This window comes from Trichosurus vulpecula, chromosome 6 (assembly GCF_011100635.1).
Source record: "Trichosurus vulpecula isolate mTriVul1 chromosome 6, mTriVul1.pri, whole genome shotgun sequence".
NCBI lineage: Eukaryota > Metazoa > Chordata > Mammalia > Diprotodontia > Phalangeridae > Trichosurus > Trichosurus vulpecula.
Window position 1 is genome coordinate 1,335,404 of NC_050578.1, and position 13,809 is coordinate 1,349,212.

Below are 13,809 nucleotides of genomic sequence, written 5' to 3' on the forward strand. Positions count from 1 at the left end.
CCATGAAGATGGTGGGGGAATAAAGAGGGAGGGTGAAGATTTTACTTCCTCTAAATTCTATAGGTTATTCCAAAATGACCTGGCAAGCATTCCTGTGTGACTTTAATATTCCAGGCTACCACAAAGGCCAGTACTTAAGTTGTGGAGGAGATCATTTATCACTGAATACACAAAAAGCTGGATTTCCCCCAAAGATAAATCAAAGCATGACTTTGCCTTTAAAAAATAATTTGCCATATTTTTTATTTAGGTAGCAAACTCCTGATTTATGCAAAATGTGATATAATGGACAAAAATTCATTTCCCTACGAGCTGCTTGATAGAATAACTGCATTTAGTGGCAGCAGCTACAAGGGGTTAATCCAGGGATCAGGTTCTGTTCAGTGTAGGAGGGAGCCTACTGGCGATCCTGAGGATATTAGAGATCTTATTCATTTCTCCCCCAGGGGAGGGAGGGATGGCGGGAGCTGTAGATGCAGGCATTGTGTCAGAGGTATTTACCATAGCTAGAAGCACCAAACAAGGTTTCATTCTAGCTTTGCTCTATTTTATCACCTGCCTCTCTGGTCCTTTCTATATTTCCTTCAAAGGCTGAGATCCAGGCATCAGAAGCCTGAATTAAAGGTAGTTCAGTGGGATGGGTAGTCAAGCTGCCGCGCTTTGCAAGCTCAGGCTGGGGTAGGGTGGCCGATGCTGCCAAGCTAATTCAGGCTGTGTCTGGCCTCTCACTAACAGGCTCTCTGCCCAAAGTGGTGGAGAAGGGAGGGCTTTATCCTCTCGAGAGAGAAGGTCGCCTCTCCCAGATTGTGGTGGTGTGGACTATCATTAGCTCGGAGGAAAAGCAACAACAGAAATTCTCATCATCTAAACTCACATAACTTGTACACGCTCCAGAATACTGATGGGATAACCCACAGTAAGAAATGCGTCCTTCCCCCAGGGGGCCTTCAAAAGCGTATGGAAATAGAGCAAGAGAACTATCCCTGTGTACAGATGAAGCCAAGCAGCTAGCAGGCTTCTCCTGACACTCTCCTCCATCCAGGGCTGGGGCCCACTACCCCCTTTCTCTCCAGCGCCGCCCTCGCCCTTCTCTTGTGTTAGAAACATGCTTGACACCGAAATTCAGGTATCATGGGCAATTTATTGTTATCGAGGAATTCAAAGGAATTGGTAAGTGTTCCTGGCCAGGAGCAGACTCCACCCTTCTCTAGGAAGGGGGAGTGGGGAATACAGGAGTGAGGCCAACTTTATTCTCTTAGACTGACATAGATTGATGCACCATCAGCTCAGTACCTCCCTTCAGAGAACAGATTGGTCTGCCCCCTTCTAGGTCACAATCTTCCCTACACGACCCCAACATGCAACTCCTTGGCATGTTCCGCCCTCTTCAGCATACGTCCCATGTTCAAAAATGGTCAAAAACTCCTCCCTGTGGGCGTATGAGGTAATATTCAATTAACCAATTAAACATGCATGGTAGCCATTTGACCCAGTTTTCTCTTCAACCCTGACCATTATCTGGCCAATTTAGACCAGTTGTCCTACATCCTGGGTCTGAGGCATCTACCAAAACCTCAAGGTTGATTTGGATTGGTTGCGGACTCTCATCCTGGTTAATCTTTACTCTTTCTTTGTTTCAACTGACAATTAATTATTCTGTGGAACTTAATTAACTCCTTCTGTGGAAACCTAACTTTTACCCATCTCTCACACTTGGCTGGTCCCAGATTCTCTCTCTTCAGTGGATTCTACCCACATCTCTCTAGAAGGTCTTTAGATACCTAATCTCATCATAGGAACCATTCTTATTTAACACCTGGTGATTCTCATCAGAAGTGAGTCAGGAGTTAGAATGCCTAGCTACATGAAGGACTCTTATTCTGGTGAAGCAATCAATAAGCATTCCTTGAATGTTAATGATTAGATGAACAAAGAATGCTTGCACCAAAAAGTTCTGGGGAGGGCACTGGCCCTTTTCCCACACTGCAGCTCTTCAAGGCCATCATCACTGCTGGAATTCTGGACCCTGGCTCTCACTGAATCAGAAGCTAGTAGTCTGGAGAGGGGATAGGGGTGGGGAATACAGAGGCAAGTAGGACCTTGTTGGGCAGGGTGGAAGAATAGCAGGGACTGGGAGTTCATTGCATTTTTCCCCATTTATTTGTGGATGTGTTCCTGCGTGTTATGAATGTTCCCCTTAAGTTCTGGACTGTGCAGACTAAAGTCTTGAAAAGGAACACCAAAGGGGCATGGCAGTAATGAATCTATCTCTGGCCCAGATAGCTTTATCAGAACCTTTTCTCTTCCTTGGGCTTTGCCTGTATCAGGGCCAGAGGCTGGGGAACCTTGATAGTCAGAAGTCAGAGAATTATAGGTCCTTTAAGTCATCTGGTCAATGGATCTTAGGACTGGATAAAATCATCAGCCGGTGAATTCAGAATCCCTCCCACCCCCATTCTTGAAGGTTTTGTCAGTAAAGCACAATTCAATTCAGCCCATTACAGGCAAAGCAATGTGCCAGGTGCTGTGGCTTCAAAACTAATCTCTGCCTTCCATTCAGCTTTGTGGGAAGAGGGACACAGCAGACATCCAGATAAGTAAGTAGAAAGCATTTACTCCTGGAGCAAGAAAGCTCACCACCGTCATCTCCAGCTGAGAAGGAAGTGCATTAGGAGCTGGGTCAGCCTGGCAAAGTCATGGAGACGTTGAGTTTGAGGAGCAGGGGGCAGGGCGGCCTATGGAGAGGGAGCACAGGAGCCACATGGGCAAAGGGAGATCGCAGTGGGAGTCTCAGCCAGTCAACCAGACCATGGGACACTTTAACAAAGTGCCATTGGCTTGGAGCTTTGCCTCAGTCTCTTTTATTATGAGTTGGCCAATGTTAATCCCCCCTCTACCTATGTATACAAATACATATCACACACACACACACACACATTATATATATATATATATATATATATATATATATATATACATATACATATACATATATATGTATATATATATATACACATATACACATACATATATTCATACAGCACTTTAAAATGTGCAAAACAATTCACAAATTCATCTCATTTGATCCTCACAACAATCCCAGGAGAGAGGGACTGCTATAAGCCCCACTTTACAGATGAAGAAACTGAAGCAGACACAGGTTGAGTAATTTGCCCAAGGTTACACAGCTACTAAGTGTCTGAGGCAAGTTTCAAACTCAATTCTCCATGATCCCAGGTCCCAGTATGGTATCCACCATACCACCTAGAGGCCTCTAAGGAGCAAGGATTGCATAAAGGCCGTCATGTTAGTAATTAATCGATCATTGACAGCCTTGGAGAAAGCAGCTCTAAGAGAACGATGGAACGAAAAACCAGATTGCAAATTGATGAGAAGAGAGTGGGAGGTTAGGAAATGGGGGCCACCGGTGTAGACAGCTTTTTCTAGGAATTTGGCTGGAAAAAGAAGTATAATCCCTTAAAGATCTGTCAAGGTCAAGTGAAGGTTTTCAAGAGTAGAGAGAGCTGGGCATGTTTGCAGGCAACAGATAAGGAAATCAAGCATTTATTGAGTTCCCACAGCATACCAGGCATCATGCTGAAGTACTTCAAACACAAATATAAGTAAGCAAGATGGTCTGCCCTCAAGGGGCTTCAACTGTAATGAGGTACCCCCCAAGGGGACCTGGAAAATAGGGGGTGCTCCTCATGGGGCAGCATGGTGGAGGTGCCTAGGAAGCCATGGGATGCCTAGTCATGGGAAAAGGAGTTGAGAGCTCATCTTGCAGAGTCTGGAGCTTCTCAGGGGCAGAGTCTAAGATTCTGATGGAAGAGAGGAGAGGATGGTGGCCAGCATGCTGGCAGCACAATGGAGAGAAGAAAGTGATGAAAGAGAGATAAGACCCTGGAGAATGCTGGGATTGGGGTAAAGACTGTAAGCAGAGGAAGTAGGTTCATTGATACAAAGCTACATTCAGATTTTTAAAAATGTGACACAATTTACACTCCTGGTTCTCTTTGTTGTTTCTATTTCTGAGGAAATCATTACTGCTCACAGGTGAGCACGTCAACCCCAAATGAGAGCTGCAGTCGTAGGAATGGAGCCGTCAATCCCTGCTTCACTTGACACTTTCTGGGGACACTCACAGCCATGCAGACCAGTTTCTGTTGCCATGAAAAGCCCAGAACATTACAGTTTGACCATCAAATGTAGCAGTTAGATGTAGGCCTGGGAAAGTGTTAGTGTTTTCTTGTCTCCTTCCAAGATTTGTGTGAATTGATGAATTTAGAAAATTTCAATCCTATCATCCTTCTAATTCCATCATTGAGCCCATTTTGACATAAACAAATTATGTATGTTTCTCTTGTGAAATGCTATGTATGTGTAAGACCCATTGGCTTTTGTATATGAATAATTTGTTTGTTAGAAGGGGCAGAAAAATAACATTTGCTTATGGAAAACTGATAAGATCATTATTATAACTTCCCTATGTGAAGAAACAGCCTATCAGATAAAATATTAGGAGAGACTTAGACTGTTCTGAGGACCAGATAGAGAATTGTACCTCAGGCTCACCTCCTGGAATGTACCTAGAGGATCTGTGTGAGTGCAGAGGCATGACTGAGGTAAGGATGCCTGCAGCACATTGTGCTCCACCAACTCATCTGGACAGGTGATTGTTTTTAGAATTTTGAAGTTTACAGCTGGTAAGTCAATTGTTTAGGGACCGTGGGAAGGTTATTTAAGAATCATTGGATTCATATGTGACAGAAAGATGGATTATTTGAGTTTGAAATCACAAGGTAAAGATGAGTCACTGACCACTGAGGAGCTCTGATTTGAGTCATTTGGTAGAGTTAAGAAGTCAGCAGGAGAGAGATTAAGAAGCAGCTGGGGCTGGGGGCACTGAGGCTGGTGAATACGAGAGTTTGGGGTGGGCTGCAGTAGCCTAAATGTATTGGGTATCTGCACTTAGTCTAGCATCCACATAGGGTTTCCCTCAGGGTAGAGGGCCACCAGGCTGCCTAATGATGGCCAAAAGGCCCAGGTAAGAAAAATGAAGCAGGTTAATGCTTTCATGTCAGTTGGACCTTAAGTATCCCCTGAACTTCCACCTTGGGCAAGATAGAAACTCCCCTCAAACAAAGAAACCATCTAAACCATCTAACAGCAGGAGACTGAGCACAACGGGAGTCACAAAAAGCCAGGGACAAAAGACGTAGAAGGTTTCTGGCTGAGGTAGGTGTCTCTTCAGCTGCTGTGCTAGGAACCCACTGACTAGAAGAGAGGCATTGATTTGTCAATGGTCTGGAAAAAGGCTGGAGCTGCTGCTGGAATTTCACTGGGGGTGAGCTTAATCCTGACCAATGGGGTGAGCTATTAATGTTATTGCTTGCTATGGTGCTACCAGTAGCTGAGATAAGGGGAACCAGGGCTGTCTGGGTCACCTTCTACTACTCTGTTTTGAGAAGGAGAAACAGAGGGGAGGAAATTGTTGTGAAACGTGAAATGTGAGAAAAGGCTTGGCATAAATGAACAAAGCTGAATCCCCTCCTATTTGGGGATCTTAGGAGCTTGTCACTTCTCCAACTTAAGGGAACTTCTTGTTATTGAAAGAACATAACATTCTTTCTCAGTGCCTTGTCAAGAGTATCTATGAGTAAAGAGAGCTTGTCGCTACTTTATCAACTCAAGAGCAGAAACATTGAGTGGTGAGAGCCAAAAGGATGAGGTAAAAAGTGTTTTGTTTTGTGTTTTTACCATGAAAATTACTCCAGAGGGACCAAGAACATCAAGGCTTAGAGTTTATAGTTGTGAGTTGTTTCAGGCACATAGGTTTCCCCACCGCTGTGTCTCATAAATAGGTTTTTAAAAGTGTGTACTCACTTTCTACCATGGACATTGTGTGTAATGATGGGAAAAAATGACCCAGGTTAGGTGGTATGATGTGATGTTTTGATTATTCCTAATTTTGTTTTCTCCTAAGTAACTATGATTTTAAAATTTTGCCCAAATGTTATGCTATTTCTAATAAGTAAATGTTATATATTTTTTTTAAATTTGGTCTTATTAAGTAAATATATGTTTAAGAGTTAAGGTGTCATGTTGATGGAACTTTATTTTATAAATGGGGAGCCCACCAGTTGGGGTTCAATAGGAGCGTATTACCCCCTCCACCACCCCATACCAGGGTTAGTCTTTGGATCTTTAGAGTAGTGAGTTATAGCAGCGTAATGTGCCCTTCTCTGGGAACCCCAGGATTTCCAACATAAATTTCAGTGAGCCAAGCCAGACAGTAGAGAGGAGATTCGTACCATATCCTAGGATACATGTGTATCTTTTTAGCTTTCATGGAATAGTGGTACATTCATTCAGCAAATATTTATTTACCTACCTTGTGTATATTCAATATTGGCAGAGATAAAAAGTTTTGAAAAGACTGGAGTATATAGTGTGATAGAAGATCAAGTGACAAACACAAATGAATACAGTGTATAACATATGACAAAGGCACTTGAGAAGGGCAAACAAAATTGATGGATGAGAGCTTTGAGGTACTGGGGTTAAAGGAAAGAGGTGGCAATTGAGTTGGATTTGAGAGGTTGGGTAAGAGTTCGAAGGAGCAGCTAGGTGGCACTGCAGTGGATAGAGTGCTGGACTTGGAATCATGAAGACTCCTCTTCATGAGTTCAAATCCAGCCTCAGACACTTACTAGCTGGGTGACCCTGGCAAGTCATTTGACCTTGTTTGCCTCAGTGCCTTATCTGTCAAATGAGCTGGAGAAGGATATGGCAGATCACTCCAGTGTTTTTCTTGTCATATCTGACTCTCCATGACCCCTTTCTTTCCCAAAGAGCCTGAAGCAACTGAACAATAGCAACAAAGAATTCAGCAGTTGAAAAAACGGAGGGGAGACTTTAGTTCCATTTTTTTTTAATTTGGTAAGAAAGCCTAGAAAAATTCTGCAGGTCAGGGGGAAATTTTAGGCATTTTATGTTTGGTCAATTGAAACCTCTGTGTGGGCAGATATGGCCTTGGGTTTTTGTATTCTTGAAATGATTTTGCTTCAGATTTTTGAAATGCTTGACTGTTCCAGGCTTTGTCTGCTCATTTCTTTCCCTGGTAGTTATCTCCCTAAATTCTCATTTGCCTAAATAAAAATGATTTCTTTGCACAATGGGTTTTATTTCCTTTGGAGATTCCATGCTGCAGGAAAATGGATGGTAAACATGCAAATACCAGTATACCTAAAGGCCATTATGTCACCGTGTCTCCTGCAGTGGTGATTATGATAATTCTACACATTTTAAAGTTGGATTTGTGCCCCAAATTGGTTCTGACATTTACTAGCTGGGTAACTACAATGACAGAATCAAATTTTGAGAACTGGCTGTTACCCCAGTTGTTATCCAGTCCAACCAGCTCATTTTACATGTGGGGAAACCGAAGCCTACTATATTTTCTGTGTGCTGCCTTTTCCATTTCTAAAATCGACATAATATCCCTTGTCTTGATGATCTCACAATACTTTGTGAATGTGAAGATGGCATAGAAACATGACATATCATCACGAAAGACTGTAGCCATTCACCAAGAATGGGAACTTGCATTTATTTGTCATTTGGGGGGTTTACAAAGTGTTGACATGCTCACAGACTCTCACAAAAGCACTTTAAGGCAAAGTGTATAGCCAATGTTTGAATTAAAATCTCTTCTGACTTCAAGTCTGATATTGTTTTCATCATGATAGGCTGCTCCCCCAACATAACATTGTTTAGGAAGTCACTCAAGGTCAACCTGGAAGAGACTTTAGAGAATTGTTAGCCCATCCCATCCATTTTACAAATGAGGGAAACTGAGACCTTGCTTAAGATGAAATATGTAGATACTGACAGAGCTAGAACTCAACACTTATCTCCCCAATTCTCAGCCTCCTTGGCTTGGTACCAACCTTTGAGACCCTACGGACACTCCTCTTTTTCTTACTCTCTTCCTCCTCTTCTTTCTCCATCACATCATCATTATGATCATGGAATAATGACTACTTCCACATATTTTTCCAAGGCTTTGATCAACATTTCTCTTTTAAAAGAATTCTAGACCAAGCAACAATGATAAAAAAAAAAACATGTCACTAAGGGGACAAGCACCTTGGCAGTCCAGGATGACACCTGGGTGCTGGGTTAACTTTGGGATGAAACTTCTTCTCAGTCAGTCAAGCAATCGGGGAGCATCACATACCGAGCCTTGTGCTGAGCACTGGGTACATAAAGACGAAAATGACCTCATCCTTGTCCTCAAGGATCGTGCATTCTCTTAAAGGAAACAACATGTACATATACAAGTATAAGACAGTATGCAGCTGCTGTCGAAATATTTAAAGATGGAAGAAAGGGAGCATTTATTGAGTGCCTGAAGGCCGTCAGGTGCCAGGCACTGTGCTAAGCACTTTGCAAATAGTCTCATTCAATCCACATGACAACCCTGGGAGTTAGATACCATTATTATACGCATTTCCAATTGAGGAAACCTAGGCTGACAGAAATTAAGTGACTTTCCCAGAGTAACTAATAAGCTAATATGTATCTGAGCCAGGTTCGAATTCAGTTCTTCCTGACTCCAACTTTCTCTGTGGTGCCACCTACCTGCCCCTCTGAGATGTCTTGGTTCACATATGGCAGAGATAGATCTGATCTAGAATCTGTCCCATCCCTTAAGAGAGACTGCAATTTCTGTCTTTGTGGGGAGCAGAAGGAAGGCATGGCTGGGTGCCTGTTCCTTCCCTGGTCTTTCTCCAAGAAAAGTATTGGTTTAGCATTATATATATACATCCACCATACCTTAAGGTGCAATGGGTTCTGAATAAAAGATATTTTCCCTGCCCTCCTACAGATAACATTATGAATAGGGAGTAAACACAAGTAAATAGTAAACAAAAGTCAGGTAAATTATACAGACTAGATTAGAGCAAATAATAAATGAGTAAGTGAGCTCTTTATCTAGTGGTAAGGTGAGATCTCAGGCCAAACCATGAGAGAAAGTCAGCTCACCAACGGGAAATACATTCTTAGAGGTCTCTAGGGTTGTAGCCACTGGAAGTCAAGGGATATGGATGGGGAAGTTTCTTCTATAGTTCTGTGGCTCCAAAAAATCCTGATAGTTATTAAAAAGTTCAAACCTTTTTCTCTCCCCCAGATATCTCAAATCATACCTCCCTGATGAAGGTAGGCAACATTACAGCTCAGTATTCTTTCAGCCAATCAGAAGTTGCCTCTCCCTCTCCCTCCCCCGCCCTCTTCAGCCTGAAGAATCATGAGACTATCCCTCAAGGAAATCATCCCATGTTTGGGGGGAAGCCAGGTTACCTAACCATATATAGATATGTATGACATAATTTAGGAAGGGTGACACGTCAGGAAAGACCTTATGTAAGAGGTAACTCCAGCTCCAGTTTTGAAGGAAGTAAGGGGTTTTAAGTGGTGCAAGTGAGGAAGGGGATCACTTCAGGCACCAAGGATTGCCAATGCTAAGGTGAGAGAAAGCAGATGGACTTTCATGTACGATAAACAGCAAGAAGGACAGTCTGAGTGGATCAAAATTGTGTAATGGAGTAACAAATAATAAAGCTAGAAAAGGCAGGATGAGACTAAATTGTGAAGGGCTTTAAGTGCCAAGCAGAAGGGTGTCTGTATAGGCAAAGAGGTGAAGGGGAGAGAATGGAGTTTATTGCCTGGGGGAATGACATTATCAAACTCAAAATTTAGTGGCCTCCCTTTGTTGTTGTTTGTCCTTCATTTTCAAAGAGGACCAATGACATCACAGGGTGATGTTTTGACTTGTGCGTGAATCGTGTTGAAGTGAGGCAGAGCTGCACAAAGTCATCAGTCTCATTCTCTCTTCCAGAGTCATTGAAGTCCACTGGCAGGACAAAAGTCAGGATAATCGGTGATGACCCAATGACCTTGGTATCTTCCATGTCTGACCAAGCTCTAAGCACTCCACAGAGCCTTCTTCAGCCACGTTCATGACCCTTGGAACAAATTGTTCTGATCCACCTGCTTGGGGTAGACAACACCCTAACTCATCAACGGGTTTGAGGGCTGCAGGTTACCCTCAACCTGTTTTAGCCCATCTGCCAAGATGATTTTACCAGGGTGTGGCTGTTGTGCATGCTACAGCTTCATGGAGCCACAGGTGAGAGTTGGGTGACAGGTGGACACCAAAGGAAGATGTTTTGTTTTGTCATTTTCAGTCATGTCTGACTCTTCGTGACCCCATTTGGGATTTTCTTGACAGAGATACTGGAGAGGTTTGCCATTTCCTTCTCCAGCTCATTTGACAGGTGAGGAAACTGAGGCAACTGGTCAAGTGACTTGCTCAGGGTCACACAGCTATAAGTGTCTGAGGCCAGATTTGAACTCAGGAAGATAGGTCTTCCTGCCTCCAGGCCTGGTGCTCATGCACTATGGTGCCATGTAGCTGCCCAAAGATGGTTAAGCAGCCCTGAAAAAGGTTCAGCAAGCCCTTATACCAGATGTGCTAGCATAGGGTCTGGCATACAGTGGGCACTTAACGATTGCTTTTTGAATAGAATCCAAGCCAGTCCCTCCTAATAAGAAATGATGACCCATTGCAAGGCAATTATGCTGGATGCTGCAGAGAAAAAGATAAACAGAAAAGTTCCCTGCCCTTAAGGGTCTTATATTTTACTTGAGGGACATAATATAATACTAAACAGCTAAGCATATACCATATTTCACCATATATAAGACACACCTTAATTTTGGGGCCCAAAATTTGAAAAAAAGGTATTACATAAAGTTATTGAACTCAAGTTTTATTCATCTGCTCATAGCTTTCAGGCATCTTCTGGGCAAGTGTGGTGCATGTACGCATGCTTGGTCCATTCCATTTCATGAACCTGAAGCACCAATTGTGTCCTCCTTTGAAATCAGTAACTTCTTTTTCATCAGCAATTCTTGCCTCATGCTGAACCATCTTTGTGGACACAGGAATTCCAATTGCCCTTTGCTCTTCAATCCATATCTTCAATTCCCTCTCTAAATCAGGCCATTTTGCTGACTTGCCTCTCATGGCCTTCTTCTGCCATGGTGTTTTCAGTAGGGTTTCTTCTTCCCATAGCCAGTCTTGGATTGTTTTCTCAGTCAGAGGAAGACCAGACTTAGGTTCAGGAGCACAATTTCCATTCACTTTTACAAACTAGATCACTTTTAACTTGAATTCAGCACCATATGAAAATCTTTTCTGAGCCATTTCTGGGTAGAACGTGGCAAAACATAACCTAATATACTGGTAACAAATGCGAAACAATGAGCACAAAGACAACAAGTGTGAAAAAGTGGAAAATGCAAGTAAAAAAATCTACAGCAATGAGCCCAAAAACAAGTGTGAAAAAGCAGGAAATGCAAGTAAAAAAGTCTACAACCACTGTATAAGACACACCTAGTTTTTAGACCCCAAATTTTTCAAAAAGAGGTGTGTCTTATACATGGAGAAATAAGGTAAACCTGGTAATTGGAGGAAAGACATTTTAACAATCAAGGGGATTAGAAAAAGGCTTTAGTAGGATGAGGCACATAGACTAAGTCTTGATGGAAGCTAAGGATTCTAAGAGGTGGAATTCAGGAGTGCCTGCATCCTAGGCAGGAGACAGCCTAGGCAAAGGCTTAGAGGTTGGAGTTGAAGGACTGAGGCTGAGAATGAGCAAGTGGGTCAATTTGACTGGAAATGTGAGTATGGGAAAGGGACCGATGTGCATTAAGTCTGAAGCCAACATGTAATGAAGATCTTTTACCGTGAAAATGAGGAATTTGTATTTTGTCTGAGAAGAAATAAGGTAAGGGATTTGGGCAACAGGTAGATGCAGCAGTGATGATTCAGACACCTGCTAGAGCTCCTGTGCCTTCGAAGGACTCCTTAACTTGCTCTGACCACCTTTGAGAGGTGTAGGAACCAACGAGGGGCAGCTTGTTTTCTGGATCTGACTCTCACCATTAGGGAAGAATTGGCGTCTGGGGTGGAAAAGACCGGAACTTCAGGAAGAAACAACTTCCCTCTTCTTGTTAAAGGAGGAGGGGAAAGCAGGTTTGGGGTGATACGCAGCCTTGCTTTGGGGAGAGCAGGCTTGAGAAGGTTCAAAAGAAAATTACATAGGATTCCAATGGCCAATATTCCAAAGGGGAAGTTATGCCAGGAAGGACGGGAAACTGAGGAAGGAAATTCTGAAGACAAAAAGAAGCAATTGTGACTAGGAGGAAAATGAATTCTGTGAAGAGTGGAAGAATCGATGAGGATGCACAGGCAGCTCACCACCTGAATGAGATTACAAGAAAATGCTCCATTCAGAAGATGGAAGGAAGGGTAGGTGACAGAGGAGTATAGACTTGTGGCAGTGATGTGAGAAGTGTTAGAAATGTGAAAGCTTAGAATGAGCCTTCTAACAGAAGCTGAGGACAACAAAAAGACCTCTCCTCATCCTCCCCACCCCATCCTCCCAGATAGAGCAGAGAAAAAAACAAAGACAGTCTCACAGCTCAGAGGTGATGGGATGATAGTAATTGATGATGGAGAAAAAGTACGGCTTCTCCATTATTTTTGTTCCATTTTTCTGTCTCAGCCATTCTGCTCTGCTTTGTAACCTCGCTTAAAGAGAATAGTTGGGTGGTGGGCATGAAGAGGGTGATAATAAAGCCAATGTAGTCCCACAAGAGGAAAAATGTAGGTTAACAGGCTTTCCAGGGTCCCCACAGGGGGTGGAAGGAGCATCAGAACAAATTGGGAGGCAGGTGTTTGGGAGAACAGCAGGGACCCCGAGGAATCTGCCGAGTCTTAATTGGCAATCAGAGTTCTGCCCAATGGCTTCCACTCTCTCTGCTGCCTTGGACAGCTCTGTTGCCAAAGGGAGGAGAAGGGAAAAAAAAATCTTTGGGCCAGCAACACAATGTGGCTAAACCTCAAAGCAAAGGAAGCTGCTACTTGCAAAAGTGACTTTTGCTCCTTAAAAACAAGTTCACAAAAAGGGACCAGAATTTTCCCAACATGGTTGAGGTTGTCTTAAAATGTTCTTGACAATCATCTTACTGTGTTATTCCTGTCCACCTTGATGAGAACTGAACAGTCACATGGGAAAGCATGGAGGATGTGTTAAAACAACTAGCATGATTGAAGGCTGAGGCAGGGCAATCCGGCTGCTGGACGCACCCCTTCTTCATGGGAAGGACTCAGGACTCTACAACTGTGCCATTTTTAAATAGTTAGGGTTTGAGTATTTTAAAAGCTCATTGAAATTGTCTGTGGTCTCTTCTTTACCTCAAGTGTAATGAAGCCCTTTGCCACCTTGGCTAATGAACCTACTAGAGGAATGCTGGCCTTCTCTTCACTATAGACATTTTATGAAGCAATTCAAAGAATTTGAATAACCCCTCCCAGCTGCTGAGAATCCCAGTGGGTGGAGAGAAAATGAAGTCCTGGTTGGGAGCTGCCCTGAGCCTGGAGATGTGCAGTGGAGAGAAGGGTCAGAGGGTCACAGAGTACTGGGGAAGGAAACCCCCTTGTCAGAGACAAGGGTACCACTACTTCTAAGTCTCTGAAATACCTGGTATGTCAGGTGAGGGAGAGCAGGGACAACATGCATGAGTAGTTTGGAAGAATTAGGAATATGTCTTAAGCTGTCATTAGGCAGGAAGAAATCTTGGGGAAGGAAACCTGGTACCTTGGGCAGGTGGCTGAGAAGAGAAGGATTTTAGCCCAACCCCAGCAGCCATCATTCAGTGAATGAGCCCTTAAGG